The 20,400-nt window shown below is 44.1% G+C and overlaps 1 protein-coding gene and 1 long non-coding RNA gene across 3 annotated transcripts in view; one reads left to right on the plus strand and one right to left on the minus strand.

Annotated features, from left to right (window-relative positions):
- The window catches only part of TMEM106C (transmembrane protein 106C), a 783,213-nt gene that overhangs the window by 715,130 nt on the left and 47,683 nt on the right, over positions 1-20,400 (minus strand). The window contains exon 1 of one of the 2 annotated variants that reach the window (XM_069653180.1): positions 14,270-14,406. The exons of the other annotated variant lie outside the window; for it this stretch is intronic. The gene's annotated coding sequence lies outside the window, so the exon portion shown is untranslated. Of the gene's footprint in view, positions 1-14,269; positions 14,407-20,400 lie in introns of those variants that run through there. 2 annotated transcript variants of the gene reach the window in all.
- The window catches only part of LOC138582152 (uncharacterized), a 34,810-nt gene continuing 28,730 nt past the window's right edge, over positions 14,321-20,400 (plus strand). Inside the window, exon 1 of the long non-coding RNA XR_011304957.1 lies at positions 14,321-14,420. This is a non-coding gene — a long non-coding RNA (uncharacterized lncRNA). The remainder of the gene's footprint in view (positions 14,421-20,400) is intronic.

Raw genomic sequence — 20,400 nt, forward strand, 5'->3', positions numbered from 1 at the left:
TTTTAATTGTTTTAGATTTAGAGAAATAGTATGTGTAGTGCATGTGTTGTAGCAACTACTTTTAGCAAACCAAACTTTCTTTGTTTTGAAAACAAATATTAAGGAATGTATCAACTATTTTAAAAAATCTCAACGATTGGGTGTAAATAGGATGGTCTCACTTTAAGTTATTAAGTAGGGAGGAAGAGAGGAATATATGCAAAGCTGTGAACTGCAGAGGAGATCAGACAAAACTGGCATGCAACTACTGACAACTTCCTGCAGTCTGAGGCTCAAAATGAGGGACAGGAAAGCTACCTCAGCCCACAAGGACATTTCTTTTTCTCACAACGACTTAGTTATTTGTTTTTTCTATTAGGTTGCACTTTTCAATGCAGATGACATATGATGATGGATTTGTGTTGTTTGGCTGTGTGTTCCATCCATTTAATGGCCAGCAATAAGTTAAATGGATATGATGTTACACCCATCTCCACGGAAAACCACATCCCTTTGCCACTTGTGTTATGTTCTGAATTTGTCAGCCATTTTTAGTTACAAAATGGCGACCGTCATATGTTAATGTTAAGAAAATGTATTTGACTTCATTGATGCTGTCAAAAAATAGTTACTACAGCTTTTAAGTTATGTTACACATTTAAATTTAAAATAAACAAGTTACTGTAATAGTCACTTTAATTCTACAATGTCTCTAAAAACGTCCATGTACTTGCTTGTGGGTGTCTAGTGTTTTCTGCTGGAAGTAGTAACAGATTGGATGGGTTGTATGTAAGTGATGTCAGTAGGATGTGATTGGTTCTGCAGCATGTGATATTTTTCGGCATCGTAGCCATTTTCTTTTCAGGAAGTATTATAACAATACGATCCACCATCTCACACAAGCAATGTACCAAACTGCCTCGAGACCATTCACTGCCATAATATATGAAGTGTAAGAGGATTCAATTCAACACTACAGCTAAGTCAATGCCTAGTCTGGGATACTGAATGGAAACCCTTATTGATATATCTTTATGTCCAGTTCATGAGTTCTGGATGACTACCCCTATATAACACCCCTCTCTTGGAATCCCCCTGACCCCACTGAGCCAAGAAGTAGTTCTGTTTTGCAAGTTTAAAAGGTTTATTTGAGAATTTAAACAATATATATATATATATCACTTTTATAATGAATTAATAATTGAATATCACACTCAATCTGAGCAGTAATCAATAATGGATAGTCTGGCACTAGCACACTTCTTTATAATCAATGATGAGTGGGTATAGGATGGATAAGATAGCAACAATACTTTTATGGTTTCAAATAGATGCAATCTGGAATGAAAATGCAGTACAGAAAATAACTTGATAGGATTTCAGCAAAAGACAATGTAATCACTTTCTTGGACAATTCACCCCCCCCCCCCTTTATGCAATGTAAGGAGATGAAGATGAGAGCACTCAGTTCTTAGGAATGCAATCAAATAGAATTCAGTTCAATTCCCCCCCAGCAGCTTATACAACAGATAGGAGACACAGGCAAAATGCTTTGAATATGGTGACAAAGAAGTGAGAAATATGCTGAAAATCCTTATAATTCCCTTCAGGAGGTTCAGGGTGAGTGAAAGATACTTGGGATGAGCTCAGGCTCCCTTTAACAATGCTCTAGGAGTAACTAGCAGGTTAAACAAATTTTGGGCAAGGGAAAGCAAGGAAGCTGCTGTTTTCACACGTGGCTGGATTTTTAACCAAATCGCGAATCGCTGCAAAATTCGCGAATGCGTGAATCGCGATTACGGCAATAGTATAAGGAGTAGCAAGTCGGTTCTAGGTTCGTTGAAAAGTTTCTAGCCCAAACGGTTCCAAAGATATGAACGATTTTGTAAAGGTCGTTTTTCGAATTTAAAGTAACTCAAATTGACAAGTGACAGCTTTTAAAAATAAAAATGACAGGTGACGGCTATGCGGCTGCAGAATTGACAAGTGACAGTTAGGAGGCAGTTCTACTTAGATTAAATAGATTGAATTATATCACTGGAAACTAAGAGATTTGGTTTCACACCGTCCTAGCTGTACTCACAATGTATTTGGAAGGTCTAGGTCTCACGGATCGGGTCAAGATGGCTTCGGTTCTGGTTTTGCCCTGGACGGTCTCTGCGCACAGCGCCTGGTCTCTGCTCTGCTGGTCGGGTCTGACACTGCTCCTGGCCCGGCTCCTGGATCTCTGGGTACAGCGTCTGTGCACAGCTCCTGGATCTTTCTGCACAGCTTTCTCTGGACACAGCGCTGATCTGCACGCCTCCTGGATGCTGCTACCGCTGTTAGGTTTGCTGGATGCTGAGGCCGGCTGAGAATAGTTCTCAGTTTGTGGGTTTAGGCCCTTGCTTTGAGTTCTGAATCAAGTTCTTTGGAGTTTTAAAGTCTAAGTGTTGGATCTGGTATCTTCTGGATGTTGTGTGGTCCGGCAGAACGCGTTGCAGCAACTGGATTTGAATGTCCTCTCTAGCTTCCAGTGGCTCTTTTTATGTCTTTTGAAAGTGGGTGTGTGTGCAGCATCACTAGCCAGCCCCTCTCTCAACTGCCCATTGGTCAAGCTTTCCGCACTGCTTTGATTGGGGGAAGGAAATGTGAGTCAGAGTGATGCTGTAGGTTTTATGGGTCAGAGGATCCTCCCCTGGTCAGTTTGCCCACAAATCTATATTTGATTCAAATACATATTGCACAGATACACAGTTGTTTAAAATTACATGCACCCATCACATATCACATGAGGTATACTCTGTTCAAACTCTGCTCTTCCTGGGGGCTTGCATTCAGAAATGGCAACATTTTGCACTTTTTAACTGGTTTTGCAATATCGGACATTTAGCCAAATTTACACACATGTGCGCAAGGAGTGTGGACATTAATTGATGAACTGTCAGATTTTTAACATGCAGACATTTGGAGTGAGACCCTATTTTCCGCTAGCAACCCCCCAGATCATACCACCAGGTCCTAAAACCTCTTAAAATGTGGGCAGAAAAATCACAAGAATTATGGTATCATTTAGATAATTTTGACAAGTCCGCACCATGAGTTATACATCTTTCTTAAAATCATATTCTGGCCAACAGGGGTGTGTCTTTTCAGGTCACATGGTGTAGAAACCAGTTTATCCAGTTTCTGCCAAGCTCAGAGACCCTGCCCCTCCCAGCTTCTGCCAAGAGGAAGCTATTTTACGCCCCCCCCCAATAAACCATCTGCCTGAGTCAAGGAAGGGCTTTGTTCAAAAGGAAGCCATTTACGATCCCCCCAATAAACCATCTGCCTGGGTGCAGGACAGGCCTTTGTTCAACTCCCTGTAGCTGCTCCACCCCTAATCTAATCAGAGAGGGGACAACCCCTTTTGGCAAGGGGAAGAGTGGCTGAGCAGGTTTTAACTCCTGTGGGGGTAGATGTCGGGCAGAATTCAGTTTCATTAAGCCAGGTTTCAGCTAAATGTCACTTTTTGTCCCCCAGTTTAAGTCTATTACGATTTTTACATACACATTAAATAATTACTTCCTTCAAGTCATTTCAGAGTATAGTTTTACATTGTATCCACCTCTTAGCAAGTCTTTCCTTGGTCTGGTTTTGTTTCATTTGTTCAGTTTTACACAAAAGTCTGGTGGTTTTAAAACGCCGGCTTTCTGATAGTGGTGAGTACTGGTAATGCAACCATTTTTGGGATTTAAGAAAATGAATTCCCCACAGTTCTAGGTTGCTTTTGGCAATCAGCATTGCCATTCCCAATGGTTTCAGGCTACTGTGTGTGTAGCCCAATGGTGGTTTTAGCCATTGCCCTCCTGTGCGCACAACCTAGGCAAAAATGGGTGGCAGCCTATTCTTCATGCATTTCCCTGTGCATTTTCTGGGAAGTTCTGGCCATCATTATGTTTTCCATGCCAGTACTGCACAGTTTTCCTATTCTGGCGTACATGTGGGCTTCTTGGCCATCTTGGATTTTCTAAGCCCACAGCACCAAATGTTGCAGCATGATAGCTCAAACGTGGGTCAGGACACCCAACAGAAGCATGATATCATTGTATGCTGCACCTAGTGCTTGCTGTGATCTCGCGTTTCATAGGTCTGGCATTTCACTTTGAGGTGAAATTAGCATTCAACCTGAGGCAGCGTTTTTTCTTTTCTTTTTTTCTTCACGCTAAAGCTGCTCTTGTTGAGATATGGCGTTTGCATGACAGTTGTTTGGTGCCCTGGCAGTGGCACCGGTGTTGGTCAGCTGCACAGGTAGGTATGTGAAGGGATGAAGGAGGGATGTTGAAACTGTATTTGAGTTAGATGACATGGAAGCTCTCGTAATCGTATCCTAGAAAGTATTTGCCAATGGTCAAGTATGTGAACAACTGCTTTGGTAGTGGAGCTCTCAGATCACCTAGCAAATAAGTTAATCCATTGCTTATTATACAAGAGCGGGCCATATTTCAGTTGCCAGCCCCAGCCTGCGCTCTCCTCCCTATTGTTCTTCACAGCCCACGCTATGTGAGAAAAGGGCAGAGTGTCGACAGTAACATTTTAAGTGTGTGCTTGTGGAGCACCGTGCCCCAAGACAAGATCTCATTTGTACTGCAGTCTTCGTTCTGTCAGAGCGTGATTTAGGCTGCCTTAGTTATTTGCACATGAGCTGCACTTCCAAGGCAAAACCCACACAGCCCTCAGTTGGCTGCTCCCTTTACACAGTTCAGAGGAGACCGGGCCAGGCTAAAAATAAAACGGTATTGCATCAATTTCAGTAATGACCGTTGGGTTAAAAAGAAAATTCTGTTGAACTGCAGAATTTCTCATCATGGCCTAACGCCAACTCGTATACCTGTGTCAGAATTACCAAAAGCATGTCTATATTAGATGCCCTTTTAAAATGGATGGTTCTAACAGTAGGCGTGTTTACTGAGTTCTTAAAATGTTGTTTGTCTGTAAGCCAGCACTCCGTGGCTTGTAGTACAATTTATGTGGTGGGGCGGGCATAATAAAAGCATAGTACAGGATGTGTGTAGCTCTTCCCTTAACGGTTCGACATATATTTCCTTTCAACTGTGAATCCTCAAGGTTTGCTGTTGGGGGATGACACTTTGCAGTAGTTTTGGCAACTTTACAGTTTGACTAAGTTTTTACACCAAGTTATGTTTGTGCCGATTGCTTCTGTGTGGCAGTAGAGTAATTCTGTTATGGCAATCATGCTCCGTTACCTAAAGGGGCTCGATGCTTCACGCTTGCTAAAAAAGGACTGGCATTGACTGACAATAACATACCTTTACCTATTGAGGCTTGATGCTTGCTGTTTAATAAAAAAAAGGGCTGGCACTGCCTTGCTGTGCATTCCAGCTCCCTGATGCTACTGTGCTTTTGCACGTTCTGCATGCCATTTACTCCCCCATGCGTGATCTGTGGGCTGTGTAAACTGGTATAACATGTCGCTTGTTCAGAACATCACATTTGCAGCATACCAAGAACCAATTCCCCATGACTGCAAAGGTGGGGTTAAATCATATCAACATGGCCTGGCCTACCCATGTTAATGTAGGCCATGTTAATGGCCTACCCAGTGGCAGCAGAGTCTTTGTGCAAAGGTGAGCAATTGTCATTACGTCAATCAGAGGTGGTAAACCCCTCAAATTTTCAAGACTACAATAAAAAAAATCCCAAACATGACTCTCCAGGAAGCGCAAGCGCTGTTCAAGAACAAAAAAAATCAAAGTTTCATTTGTAATTGAAATTCAGCAAAACCCGTCCCTGTGATAATCCAGATAGGTATTTTACTTTATGTAGCGCTTGACACATGGTTCGTCCAACATCTAGGCACTGTGATTATTATACCTCTGTCAATACTCAGTTTACCGACCTCAGAAGGATGTTAGCCAATAAGATAGCACAGCTTGTTGAGCGTTCGTTGCTGCGATCTGTTGTGGCGGGTTAGAATCCCGGCAAGGCCAACTCAGCCTTTCATCCTTTTGAGGTAAAGAAGTACCAACTTCGGCTTGGTGATAATTATGATAAATATGTTCTATTGACAGAGCTTTGCAAAAGCGCTACATAAATAACAATTTGATCATGAGATTAGGTATAGAATTTAGCATGGAGTCCCTGCCTCTCTGCACTGTTGTATCATAACATTGGCATACCACTAGGTAGTACTAGCTCCAGGAAATGAGGACTTTCATTAAACAACAAAAGACAATTCTGCGATGGAACCTCAAAACACACAATACAATTCATGTTTGCTTTACTATGTAATTGGCTAGGTTTTAGTCTTTTCAACATTTAAATATATACAGGAGAGATCAAATGGCCAGACCTTAGAGAAATAATGAAAGGTGCATTCTGTCACAGTGCAGAAAGCTGCCGCATGGTAATGATTTCCATACCGTTTTTGCACACGTAGGCTGGATGTCACATACATTTTACTCTCTTGCAAAGGATAAAAGTCATATTTACTCTCTTGAAATCACATTTACTCTCAAAGTTACATACTCCCCCCTTAAAATCTTATCTGGAGCACTGGGTAACAGTGATGTTTATTATAACTTTTTAGACCCTGCCCTTGGGGTGTAACAAGTGTTCTCTGTGTTAACTTTTTTTAAACACCCTCACTGCGCTTAAGCTTTTAACTCTGTATTCAGGGGCAGGTGTTCATAACAGAATGTGAATATGCTTAACTGGTTTAAAAGTCCATTTTGTATGGGGTTCCTCCATTTGCACCAGGAAACTTGTGACGCTGAAGTAATGCAATCCTGACACCTCCCCTCATCCCCCTCCCAAACACCCCCAGCTTTTATTGTTTGGAAGTTGGTTAAATTGATGCACTTTTGCATTAATTAAAAAATTGTCCACAAAGTTCGTTTGGTGTAAACAATTTCAATGTTTTCTTCTGGGCTTGTAAGCCTGTTGCTTATCCCAAAAGCCACCTGTGTAGATCTCACTGTAGCTTTTGATAGCCTCAATACTTCGCCTAAAACACTTAAAACATCTTGGTTGGCCTACATATGCAGACATGATGAACCTAGATTCAACTCCAATTGGACTACAAAGCGTGTTTACGAGACTTTAAAGCTACACAGTGAGCAATGACCTACAGATTAACGACGAAGAATCTAAAATGTTTAATTCATCAGACAAATTAGCCAAATGTAACTGTTTACATTAAGGACGAAAGTAGGGAAGCCCAGTCAATTGATTTACTTGGGATTCGTCCTTAACAACTTCACTATTTAAGCAGAATTTTTAAGAGTAAAAATCAGGGTGACGATGTTGCTGCAAAAATGAAAAGTCAACTTTAAATATGGAAAGTTCTCTGTGTTGTCCATTAAAATGTGTGGTTCACACTATTGTGTATGGTTTGTAGACTGAGAACAAGGGTCCCCTTCAGAAATTAAGTAAATTGAAAAGCCTGTTGTGGCGACAACTCCTGTAACTGATTGATCACTTTTATTGGGTATGGGCTAGGGCTGTTGTCTTGGGCTGCAATAACCACATAGACGAAGTTGTAGATTTAGGGAAATATCAACGTTTCTGGTCAGTCCGTCTACGGTCACCTCCGAGATGCAAGTGCACAGAGGAAAAAAATGTTTTATATCATTCCTTATCTTATTCAGTGTTAAAATAGCTCCCTGGCTGGCGACATGACCAAACATGGCAGTCTGGATCCAGGGAGGGCTGGCGAGATAAGTGATACTCCATCGGTCGGATTCCATTGTAGGGCCAAGGATGCTTTTCCGATAGGGGCTGCCCTCGCAGCCGGTCTGTGTGTCTTTACCACTCTCTTTAGCTATCTGCTCCCACCCCAGCTTCCTTCTGCTGTCCTGTACGTTTATGCAAGTCTATTTTCATTCCTGTATCTTTATATCCGTATACCTGGCCTTCTCTGTTTTGCGTATGGCTCAGCCTGTTACAGGCACAGTCCACCTAAACGCTTGCTACCTTTTTGTTTTGACTCTCTCCTCGGTCTCTATGTGCCCCCCTGCCTTTTTCCTTCACGCCATCTACTTGTACATCTGTCTGTCCTCCCCTCTGTCTCTCAATCACTCTCTGCCTGGGTGTTTGCACCACTATCTTTTTTCCTACACCTGCCACTCATCTTTTTTCCCTCAGTTTCTTCTCCCCCCCTCTTTCTCCAGCGCACACTTTTTCAGTCTCGCTCTGAACTCTCAAGTCTCTTGTAAAAAATGTTTTTAAAAACCATGTTTTGTGGCTTTGATATGTACCTAATAAACCTGGGCTCGTCAAGAGGGCCCAAGTCGAGGGACTACAAGGGGATGATGCACTTTTGGCAGGTGTCACCCGCCATCGAAAACATTCCCTCACCCGCCAAGTCCCTAAACCCCTCATACACCGCAATGGGTCCGCCCCAAAAAAATCTTCTGTTTTTACCCACCATTGGGACAGAAAAGGTTTAGAGGTGACGCACAATTGGCGACGAGGAAGCTCAAGGAAAGCTGAAAGAACCCAGAGTTGGAAAAAATAATCAAAAGAAAAAGACAAGACAGAGTAAGGCTGCTAAAAGAATGAAACTGCAGCAACTGGAAATGAAAGAGGAGAGCTGTGGGAGGGGGAAGCAGCTGAGCATGACCCACCGTTCCCCGTGGTTTTAAATAATCCATCCTGCCCAGCAGAAGTGAAAATATGACATATGGTGCTCTGGGAGGGAGGCCCCCACCAGCAAGGAAGTCCCTAGAGATCCCCAAACAAGGCACAAAGGGCCCTGCGGTCTATGAATTAAATGGAGATACTGGCAGATGAAAATTATTAAGTGTGGCTGGAAGTAAGAGCACATGCGTCTTGAACTGCTTTTTGAAAATGCTTAAGTAACTTACTGATGATGGTGCCGTGAGATAGCCACCAGGAGGGGCAGCAAGGTCCGTGATGAGGGCGTTCCATTTGATATGAAAGGTGTGTTCCCCATGAAATAAGTGCTCCAAGCTGCCAGTAATAGAAAATAAATAAATAAAATGCCCTGCATGACGCGGCAGCAGCGCGTGTCTTAGACCGCTGTTAATGTGAAAATAAGGACTGGAGCACTGCCGCAGCGAACCTGGAGCAACGTAGAGTGGCTCCTTTTTGCAGCGCTGGTATAGTTTGGCAGTTGGTATGGGAGGCCAAGCATATTCCGGCCTCTCCGATGTCTAATATAGAATGATGACGTTGATGCAAGGCCATGCGGATATGACGACGGCAGGCCATCGCGGGAATTTGCAGTTGGAACGTTGTTTGCTTCATGGTTAACAACAATGATTTTCATTAGAGTAAGGCACCTCTTAATGCATGTCAATGTGATAAGGAAGCCGAATATGATCCAACCGTGGGATCCAGAAAAGTGGTTGCCTTTGAGTGTGGATGAGGTGAAGGCTGTGATGGTGAGACGGTTCATGGATGAGTGGCAGGAGAGGTGGGTGAGTGGGGTGAAGGGCAGGTGGATGTTTGGTGTTCGTGGGAAAGTGTCAGGGAAGGTGGATGCAGGGAGTCTGGAATGGAGGAGGGGGGAGGAGTTGATGCTGAATCGGTTGAGGATAGGGCATGTGGGGCTGAATGACTGTTTCGAGTGGGGAAGCGTGAGTCGAGGGACTGTGCAGTGTGTGGGGTGCCTGTGACTGTGGGACATTTTTTGCTTAGGTGTGAGAGACATGTTGAAGAGAGAGAATTGATGAGGGTTCGGTTGACTGGGCTAGGTGTGGCTGAGCTGAGTGGGAGGACTTTGCTGGGAGGTGACGGGGTGAGAGGCAGGAGGAGGAGCAGTGTGATGTTGGATTTTGTGAGGCAGACGGGCCGGTGGGAGGAGTTGTGAGTTTATGTGAGCTAAGTATTGATTGGTGGGTATGGTGCACATCATCCTTTAGGATGGGGAAGCGCCTGCGTGGGTCCGCCCACGCCTCCGATAAAAGAAAGAAAGAAAGAAAGAAAGAAAGAAAGAAAGAAAGAAAGAAAGAAAGAAAGAAAGAAAGAAAGAAAGAAAGAAAGAAAGAAAGAAAAGTGGTTTCTCCCATGAGGTGGTAGAGGGAGTTCCATGGAACGAGACTGCCTCAGGTTTATTGCGGTTGAGCGCACATACAAGGCATCTGTTATTATGGTAAATCAAAGTAAATGCGAAATGACGGATGAAAGAAGATTATTCGGCAGTTTAACTGTCAAAGAGGTGCCGTACACTAGCGATTGCAGCAGATATATACTTATGAGCAATAGAGAAGTCTTTAATTTGCGTTTAGATTATCGTTGGCAACAATAGTGAAGAATAGAACTAATTACTGTTTTATTTATCGATGGATCACGTAAGTTATGGAACAAAGGTAATATGAGATTTCTTGAAGTCCAAATGGGATAATGCCACAAAACCACAGGAATAAATTACAGGAAATAAGACAATGCGTACAGTTTGTGATGATAATGTCTCCTCGACGTATAAAGTGTAGTTTGCTGCGTATATATTATCGGTTTAAATTGTGTGGCCATGATCAGGCCAGCACAATCAAAATTGAAAAGTTTTTATGTGGATGCAGCACTGTTTTTTTTTTGTTGAAGAAGAAGAAGATTAAGTAAACCAAAGAGTAAAAGTTATTTTACATGGTGACAAAGGCAATTTATTGTGAGTAGTATAGTGAATTGAAATATGGCAAAACAAGCAAAAGTGTTTTCGAATTTACAAAGTAATATAAATGAAGTCTATTAATGTGTCATTCAGAAGTGTTGTTGCATAACATGTTTTAATTCAAGTTAGGGTTATAGGAATAACCAGTTTTTAAAATGTATTAAGATATGAAATTATACCGATACCCTGAAGTGCGTTGTGGGCCGTTGTGTGGCATGTTTTATGTGTTTTGGCCTTATAAGGAATTAGGTAATATTGTTAACCATACCACATGTGTTGTTGGTTTTTGGTTGGGTGCCAGGGTATATTAAATTATAAAGTGTGCACTCAATAAAAATTAGTGCAGCTGCTGGTAGTGAGTCAAAACCCAAGTCATAATGGGAGAATGCATTCAACAAAAAAAGGGTTGGATGCTGCGTCAACTAAAAATGGTTGATCGCTTAGAACTGAATGATATAGGGTAACCACACTGCATGTGTTGTTGGTGTTTGGTTAGGTGCCATGGTAAATAGTGGTACAAGCATCCGGCTAAGAAGAGCTGGATTGCTGCATCAACGTAAAATGGTTGATTGTGTAAATGTTGATATAAAGAAATGCATCAGCGAGGGTTTGGTTAGGATGCCATGGTAAAATGGTTAAAGTAAAATGTGATATGTAAAGGTGAAGATTTCAACCAATAAGGGTTGCAAAGTTTAGACTAAGGAGAATGGTTATTAAGAGTTCTCCAACAATGAAATGCATGCTTAGTTGTACAAATGTTGGCCAGGTTTTTATCCATTTAGGTTTTAGGGATTGTTATGGTTATAGTTGACTTTAGCATAATATTCTCAGTGCTACCAGGAACACATCATTTGTTATTTGTTTTATGTGCACGATTGTGGTAGTGCCTGAGTATGTGTGATGCATGTGGTTATGAAATATGGATGTACGTAGCGTGGATGAGTATGGATTGCTCATCTGTTGTGAGAGGTTGTTGCGTGTGTTGCAATACTGCCTTGTTCCACCGTCCCTTGGGTATGTTTGAGTATTGAATGCATGGAGGTGGTGATGTTGTGAGAGGTCTATGCACTGAGTTGAAGGTTTGGTTGGATGTTGCTTTGTAATTCATATGGTTGATATTCCATGGGATGTTTGTTTGGCCGATAAGTGGGAGACGATTGTAGTTGATTGTGATGTGATTGTGAGAGTGGAAGTTGGCGGACGAATTGCCCCTTCTGTTATGTTGTTCCTGGTATGGGACACACCACCCTCTCTGTTGGTTAGTTTGTTTGGATCTTTATGGTTATGTTCCGTTTGGCTCTGCTGGGTCGTTGTGTGCAGCACCCGGGTCCGGTGTGGGACAAAATGCGGTCCTCCCCTTCCAGCTCCCCACCAGGGATGTGTGATCAGTGAATTGATGGATAGCTGTGTTAATGCCATGCCAGAGTGTGGCAGTCTCTCTTTCTGGATGTGGCAGATCTGGAAGGAAGGTTGTTTGGTTGTGGTCACGAGTGTGGGGTGTGTGCTTTAGCATGGAAGGGAGATGTTGTGTTGTGTTGTGTGCTTCGGTATGAAAGGGAGATGTTGTGGTTGTGTTGTGTGCTTCGGTATGAAAGGGAGATGTTGTATTGTAAGTCTTGTATTTGTCACGGGCCAGGAGTACATGCCATTGGAATGTTGATGCATGAATAATGAGCAGCTCAGGAGAATGTTGAGTGGGTCTGTGAGTGAGTGTTCCATTAATGTCAGTTGGGGGACTGAGCTGGGTGTGTAAGGATGGCCGGTGGGTCTCTCTGTCTACAAAGTTACCTGTCCCTGTGCTGTCTACTGTGCTACTATACATATTAAGAGAAATTGGTAAATAAAGATGAGCTGGACAAAACCTCATGGCTCCACAGCAGGTCTGTGTATGGATGCTCATAGCCCAACCATAACAACATATTTCATTTCAGAGAGCGGACACCGTACCACTTGGTGTTTCAGGTAAATCAGGATACAGATCCCAAGGGCTAAGGGAGAGACCCTTATCCACAACACCCCAAATCTCTGTTCAAGAAACCTCTGAAATATTTCATTAGAATTTTAGCAGCTAATTTGGTGTGACATATGTACGTTTTTATTTTTGCGTATTAGGTGGTGGTGTTTCATTATTTACCCACCTATTGACTGCCCATGGCCACGCCAATCTCTATGGTCATCCACCCACTTCCAGCCCCTCTCTGCCAAAAGCACATCCTCCTACAATTGGACATCTAGAAGACTGACATTTGATGCAGAACCCAATGTTCAGGACCTCAAAAACCACGATACATCTACTCACCTTGAATAGATTTATCAATCAAGGTATTGCTTCCCACTTATTTACAGGGCTTTATTGAGTGTTGCAGTGATTGGAAGAGAAACGTTACTCTCTATCACTAAAATTCTGTAGACATCTTTGAATATCAACTGGTATATAGCTAGAATCTGAGGGTTGGGACTGTCACCATAATCAAACAAGATCCAGGTTATACTAGTTGGGACGCTTCATTGAAAATTTCATGGCTCTGTTATCATGGTTATGAAGATGGTCGAGCAATTCAGTGTGATATCTGGCTACCATTTTATTTCTCAGTTTGTCAAAAAGGATAAGATAGAAGAATGTACAATATATAGCATTGATATAGCTTGTTCTTACTGAATAAGATCACTAATGTCTGGCTGTATTATGATCTGTTTGAACATTTAGATGGACACTTATGTTTTTTTCTTTACAACATTTCTCTACAGTCCATCAAGGCTTTTGAACAAGAGGAACATTATCCGAGAAATGTGTCAGCCAAAATAGACTGGAATTGAATAATTCCAATGCACTATTGTGTCCACTGAAGTGTATGAATGTATACATAAGTATATGTTTAAAGGCAATTCAACTGAAGTTGCTCAGTGAATGTTAGTGTGCAGGGGACGGGAGGGGTCAAGTTTTGAATCTTGTTTCCTGTTCAACATTATGGTAATTACTCACAAATGCCTATACAAAAGCCAATATTATTGGCGTTACCAATGCTTGTTTTCTGCTGCAGCCAGAAAACCATCCAACTTCAGCAGAGCATACACCACGACACGGTCCATTCAGTCGGATTCACTAGTCAATTTAAACTGCAAAAACAACATGTTCCACTACAAATCAAGTAAGGGGATGTGATATCCAGTCCTCAGTTCGCTTCTTGTTGTGCTCAACATTTCGTATGGTAATTAGTCTCTGAACTTTTTATTTTTAGGACTTGTGCCCTGGGAAAATGGCACGTTGCTCCAGCTGGCTATAAAGTCCGATGACTGGGGGCGGTCCACATTGATAGCTTCAAATAACAGAGGCTCGAATAATCCCCCGAAAGAGCGTTCAGCCTCATATACCTTAATGAATACTGGCACTATTCAGAGGTTTGACTGAACTAGAACGAGCTCAGGTCTCTGAAACACGCTGTTATCCAAAGGACGGACGACCCATGGTAAAAACTCTCTCCTTAACAACTTATTTTCATTCAAGACTGGGATAATATTGCCTGCACACATGTAGCCCTCTCACGGATTGTCAGTGTAGCAGCACAGTCTACGACACGCCCCCCCACACACACAACGGAATCATTACTCCATCTTTCTCAACTGGCTCCTCTGCATCTTGGTACAGCCCACACAGACTGTTCGTCGTCAGCGTACCTGGATAGCGGTAGCCAGCGCCGTTCCTATGCCTCCAGACTCCACGCAGTACTCAAGCAGGTGTTCTGACTGTCCCACGCACCCAGTGCTTTTTTTTCTCCAGCTGACGATGTAGAAACTGCACAAGCCAACATAATGAAGCCATACTACAGTAGGTACATTACAGCATGGACGCAGAAAAGAGACTGATGGCAACACGTAGACCGGCGGCCATGTTGGGATGGGTTGTTTACTCCTTGACATGTTTCGTTGTGGGTAGCCGAAACGATTCCATTAGAGTACATGCAGGGGAGGGAGATGTTTTGTGAGGAGGCACGCACAACTTTTGTTTGTTGTTTGATTATTTACACCCATTGACTCCCCAGGGCCATGTTAATCCTAGTTTTTTTTTTACATATTTATAAAAATGTACAACATAACTAACAATGAAGCCTCCGTACCCCAAAACCAGAGTGACAGAGTTAGTATAAATAGAAAAATATGCCCCAGATTTTCTCAATTTATTTTTATTCTGATTATTATAGATCACTCTTTCCATTTGTGCTCGGCCTCCTCCATAGCTCTCAACCATTTATGTCGCAAAGGCGGGTGAAAACACCCGATTTTATTTTTGGCGAGTGAGAGGCCCATTGAAACGAATGGGCGTGCATGAGGCTTGGCGGGTGAGTCAGCTGTTTACAAGGCGGGTGACACCCGCCAAAAGCGTGTGAGTTGAGTGCTATGCCTCCTCTCTGCAGGGGGTAGGCACCCTGCACTTTCACATTGCTGGACTTCTCTCTAACCTGTAACTGTAAACGCATGTATGAGTATCCACCCCAGTAACATGAGAGCCTGCCCTCGCATTGCATATCTGTAGCTCTGCATTTATCTCTCCACTAATGTAATGAGAAAGTACTCTTTAAGGAAAGAAGAAAGTATTCTTGCAGTATAACTAAATGCACCTGTAATATAACCTAGTATTCGTGTAACTCAACTATTTACTCTTGTAAACCAACTAAGTATTCTTGTAACCCAACTAAGTATTCTTGTTACTCAACTAAGTTCTCTGTAATGTAACTAAGACCTTGCAATGTAACTAAGATACTATTCTTGTAACAGCGCCACGATGCCTGAGGGCTGCTGTGCGCTCTATAAATGCAAAAAATAAAAAATAAATAAAGATATGCCAGTTTGAACATCTCACCCATCCATGTATTCTCCTTAGGGGACATCCTTGAATTCCAATGTCTTAAAATCAGCTTTTTTGCCATCAAGGGGCCCCTAAACAGCCACTTCTTCTGTGCAACAGTTACACCTTCAACCAGTTTATCATCATCCGATGTCAGCGTTTGAAAATGATAAACAAGGGATAACCATAGTACACTGTTGAAAACAGTACATAGTTTCACCCAGAAATCCCTCGTCTTAACACATTACCACAGCATGTGTTCCGACATCCCTACTCTATCTATGCACCCCAACATTCATCCAAATCAGCCTTGCCATGTTTATACAGGCACTCTGGCGTCCAGTAGACCCTATTCAGGATCTTGACCTCCCTGGATCCCCAAACTGATAGGCAAGAGAGACACATTCTTGCAGACATTCGCCCAACCTTCCTCCATCATATTACTGGACAACCTTGCCGACCACTCCTGTAATAAAGGAGTATTGCTACTTGCTGATGACACAATCACCTTGCAATACTTGCTTACTAGATGACCAGCAGACTCACCACTACCTGTGATCTCTTTGAGGTAGCTCTATCAAGCAGTAAAATCAAGCTTCTTGCTATAAATGCCCGCAGGTCTTATTGCGAACCACAGCCTAACTACACTATAAACACGTTCCTGCTGGAAATAACTTTTCTTAACCAAGTGTGAATACAGCCCCTTGATTTATAAGCAGTATGGGTGGCCTTGCACTGAAGTCCTATTAAAAACAAACCCTGTCAATACCAACAGTTTTGACTTTTGTGTAGGAATTAGATAGGAATTTGCCAGCCGCTTCGATCATAAACTGAGGTACTGACACTATTTTGCAGCTGTTAACAACTTGCAGCTAGGTAGTACCATTATGGCAGTGTCTGTACATGCATATCACATGACTATATAAAAGCCAAAACAATTGGCTTTGCCAATGCTTGCTTGAATTCTACGTCAAGAATCAGAGGCTTGTATTATGCTTTGCTCTCTTTTATTACCACTCAAGCAGCATACCAAACCAACGAGTTCTGAACATATGACATTGTGTAGAATCACTTCATGAAAGGACAGTCTTTACACAATAAACTTGAATGTCCTCACGTGATACTGCCCTCCAATTTGGGCATGCCTCCTCAGATAACTGTCATTGCATATCCTGTCTCCTGCTCTTTCTTTCCTGCTTCGAGCAGCGCTGAAGATAAGTACCTTTGATTTTACATTTATTAGTTTACTCGCGTTCGAGTTGCGGCACAGGTGCTAATTAACAGATTAGTGGCAAGCTCTGCCGTGAAGAGCGGGTGCGCGCAAACAGAGGATTATTCATTGCCAGCTTCTCATCGGCAGCTCGAGCGGGCACATTTTAACAGTGCAAAGATGTGCGCCAGTATCACGGAGTGAGGAGACTGGCGCCGGAACAGGATAACGCAGTTCCAGTCACCAGCATCTTTGCTTGTACGATTGGCGTTCTTGGAGGAGTTCAAAGTGAATTACATACGCCTACATTTATTGAAGTAAAACAAGACACAATTACAACCTTGGCGGAGGACCATGGTGCTAGTAGCACCATGGTCCATGCCGCTAAGGTTACGATTCCGCCATGGTGGATGGCGGAATTACCGCCCCATTCCAAGGTGAGTGGGCCGGTAATTCCCCATTCACCATTTGCCCTTCCCCATTCCCATTTTTGCCCTCATAGGGCATAATGGGAATGGGGAAGGCGCTAATTACGGCACCATAAATTAAGGTGCCGTAATTACCTCCAAAGTCCCTTTGCGGGTTGGATTTTTAACGCCTGCTTAAAGCAGGCGTTAAACACCAACCCGCAAAGGGACACTTGTAATCAGGCGTTAATGGTTGTTGTAATAAGGGCCACAGTATCACATACAGCCCACACGCCTCCACTCTGCAGGGGCGGTTCTTTGGAGGTGCGCACATAAAATCAACCAGGTGCTAAAGCAACTTTGAAATACAGCCAGTTTCTGACGAGACAGGCCCAAGAAACCTCAATAATCTCCAACTGGCACATATTGGCAGCATGCTACAGTGTTAAAGACAAGTACAGGCAGCAAGATGATGGAGTATTCTGGATCAAAGTCCCCACGAGCAGGACCAGCAGGCACACCTGCAGATCAAGAGAAGATGCTGCAAACGGCGCTCTGGGCAGGATTGGGGCATATTACTGGCAAAGCAGACCTGCTGCAAGACTGGCTCTCCTTTTCACAGAGCCCCAGAGCTTTTCTCCCTTCACAGAAGTCATTGAAAAGCAGAGGAGAGCAGGGGGAAGACCGCACCAAGAAGTGCAAGACACGTAGGGCAGACAGAGCCTTGACGCCCTGCCCCCAGGTCCTCTGCTCAGACGCCACGGCTAGTATGACCATTCTAAGAAAAGACTGCCTGAGTCCAGGAATCCCGCTCCGCGCATGGACATACCCCCTGACCCGGAGGAAGAGCAAAAGGGTGAGAATGAGAGCAGTACTCTTGGCTATTCCAGAGATGCAGAGTCGGACATTGCAGACATTTCATCAGTGTCCGACCCAGAGCCGAAGTAGGCGACAGGCAAGTGCAAAAGTCACAATAGCCAGTCGGAACACTCCGAGAGGGAGTTTGACCCCGACCTCTTTGTACACCCGTGGTCAGCAGAGTGGGGGCCATCCAGAAAACTGGCAGCTTACCTGAGCAAGCGCCTCAAGACGCCATTGTCAAAGGGAGCCCGAAGCAAGCTCTGAGCGTAGTTTCCCAGACCTCTGCTGCCGGACAAGGGGGCAGATATGCCCATGATTGATTCTAAAATGCATACCTTTATGACCAAATATGCAAAAGACATAAGGAAAGGCATCGATAGGTCCTGGTCTTCATGCCAGGATAATTTGCTCTACATCCTGGGACCGCTCACCAAAATCATGGAGATGGTGGAGGAGGCCAAGCGGCTCAAGAGTGAGATCGACCCCCAGGTGTTGGTATGGGCACAGAGGGCAGCCTGCATGATAGGAAATGCAAACTGTGCTTTGGCGGCTGAGAGACGGTGCTCCATCCTATTGTAAATCGACCCAAAATTAGGAGAATTGGCAGCATCAGAAGTGGTCGCGTCAGCGATGATGAGCTGCCTCTTCGGAGATGCATTCATCAAGGATGTCACACAGTTTGTGCAGACCTTCATGGCTTTGGAAAAGGCACAGGTGTCACTGAAGAAAGTGTTTGCCCCTAAGGTTTTTGGTTGTGCCGGCAGAGGACGGGGATGATCTGCCGGCCCCGCTTGAGGAAAGTCCTCCTACAGGGGTTCCTGGTGGGCAGTGGACACAAGGAGACCAAAATCCTTCTTTCCTAGTAGGGAAGAGGCAAAGGCTGGACAGGTGCCAAGGATGATAAAGGAAATAACCCAGCTGATAGCGCAGGCCACAGCAGAGAGCACATGTGGTGCAATTCCTGTGTTAGGCGGCAGGTTGGCCACGCACCTGCAAGCAGGGCAGGAGATCAGCAGAGATGCCTGGGTGCTAGGCACAGTCCAAGGTTTCCAGCTAGAGTTTCACACAGAGCCTGTACAGACAGAACTACCCAGACCATTTATCTTCTCCGAACGGGAGAGAGTGCTTATGCAAAGGAAGTCTTAAAGCTTTTAAGGAAAGGGGCCATCGGGCAAATCAGCAACGCAGCCAAAGTCTTTGTGAGCAATTTCTTCCTGGTGCAGAGGAAAGGGAAGATAAGGCCTGTCATAAATCTCAGGGCGCTCAATTTTTTCTGTGTCTTTCGTCATTTCAAGATGGAAGGCATCCATCTGCTATGAGACATTCTACAGACGGGGGATAGGCTGGCACACATGCGTCTCAGGGACGCGTACCAAGCATTCCCCATGTGGGAGCCGCACCAGCGTTTCCTTCAGTTCCTAGGGGAAGGTCGAACATGGCAGTTCACCTGCCTCCCGGGTGGGCTGTCCTCAGTGCTGTGGTGCTTTACCAAAGTACTAAAGCCGGTAGTGACAGAGCTGCACAATCGCGGAGTGCAGCTGATAGTCTATTTAGACGATATCTGCATTATGTCACAGGATGCCGAGCTGTTACGAGAGCAATCGGCAGAGACGACAAAGCTGCTGGAGCGGCTGGGGTTTGTGGTGAACTGGAAGAAGTCCCAAGTGACCCCCACCCAGAAGATAGAGTTCCTGGAGTTCATTGTAGACTCGGTGCACGTGATGCTAAGTCTGTTTTAGCAGAAAGTGAAGGATTTCTCCAAAGGACAGGTGTCTTTGAGGGAGTTGGCCAGGATAATTGGGAGGCTTGTGTCCTCCATCCAGGCAATCTTCCCCAGCCCTCTACATTACCAGGCGCTGCAGCGGCTGACAATATAGCACCTGCGACAGGGCCACTCATACAAGCAGAAGGTGCCGCTGAGCAAGGAGGCAAAGAAGGAGCTGCATTGGTGGATGCAGCACATGGAGGCCTGCAATGGGAAGGCCTTTTTTTGGTTCCCAGCCAGACCTAGTGATAGAATCGGACACCAGCCACAGGGCCTGGGGAGCTTGCTGTGGAGCAATCTCGACGGGGGGTGCTGGTGTCCCTCAGAAACCAGGCTGCACATAAATTGCCTGGAGCTGCTGGCAGGCTCCTTTGCAATCTGGAGCCTGACACAGGACAAATTACAATGCTGCATCTTGTTGAAGATGGACAATGTCTCAGCAGTGAGGTACATCAATTGGCTGGGCGGAACAAATTCCATGATTCTAGAAGAGATAGCCAAAGTCCTCTGGTACATCTGTTTAGCCATCAAAATTAGTGTGACAGCAGAGTACCAGCCTGCGCTGTGAACCCGGTGGTAGATTGGAATTCCTGGTACTAGAGGTATTCCAGCAACTGGTAACTGGACAAGGGAATCTTTTGCAACCTAAGGAGTTGGAAAGGACCCTGCAAGACGGACTTGTTTGCATCCAGACTCAACCGACAACTCACGCATTTTTTC

Source organism: Ambystoma mexicanum, chromosome 3q, assembly GCF_040938575.1.
Source record: "Ambystoma mexicanum isolate Mex_15411 chromosome 3q, UKY_AmexF1_1, whole genome shotgun sequence".
Lineage (NCBI taxonomy): Eukaryota > Metazoa > Chordata > Amphibia > Caudata > Ambystomatidae > Ambystoma > Ambystoma mexicanum.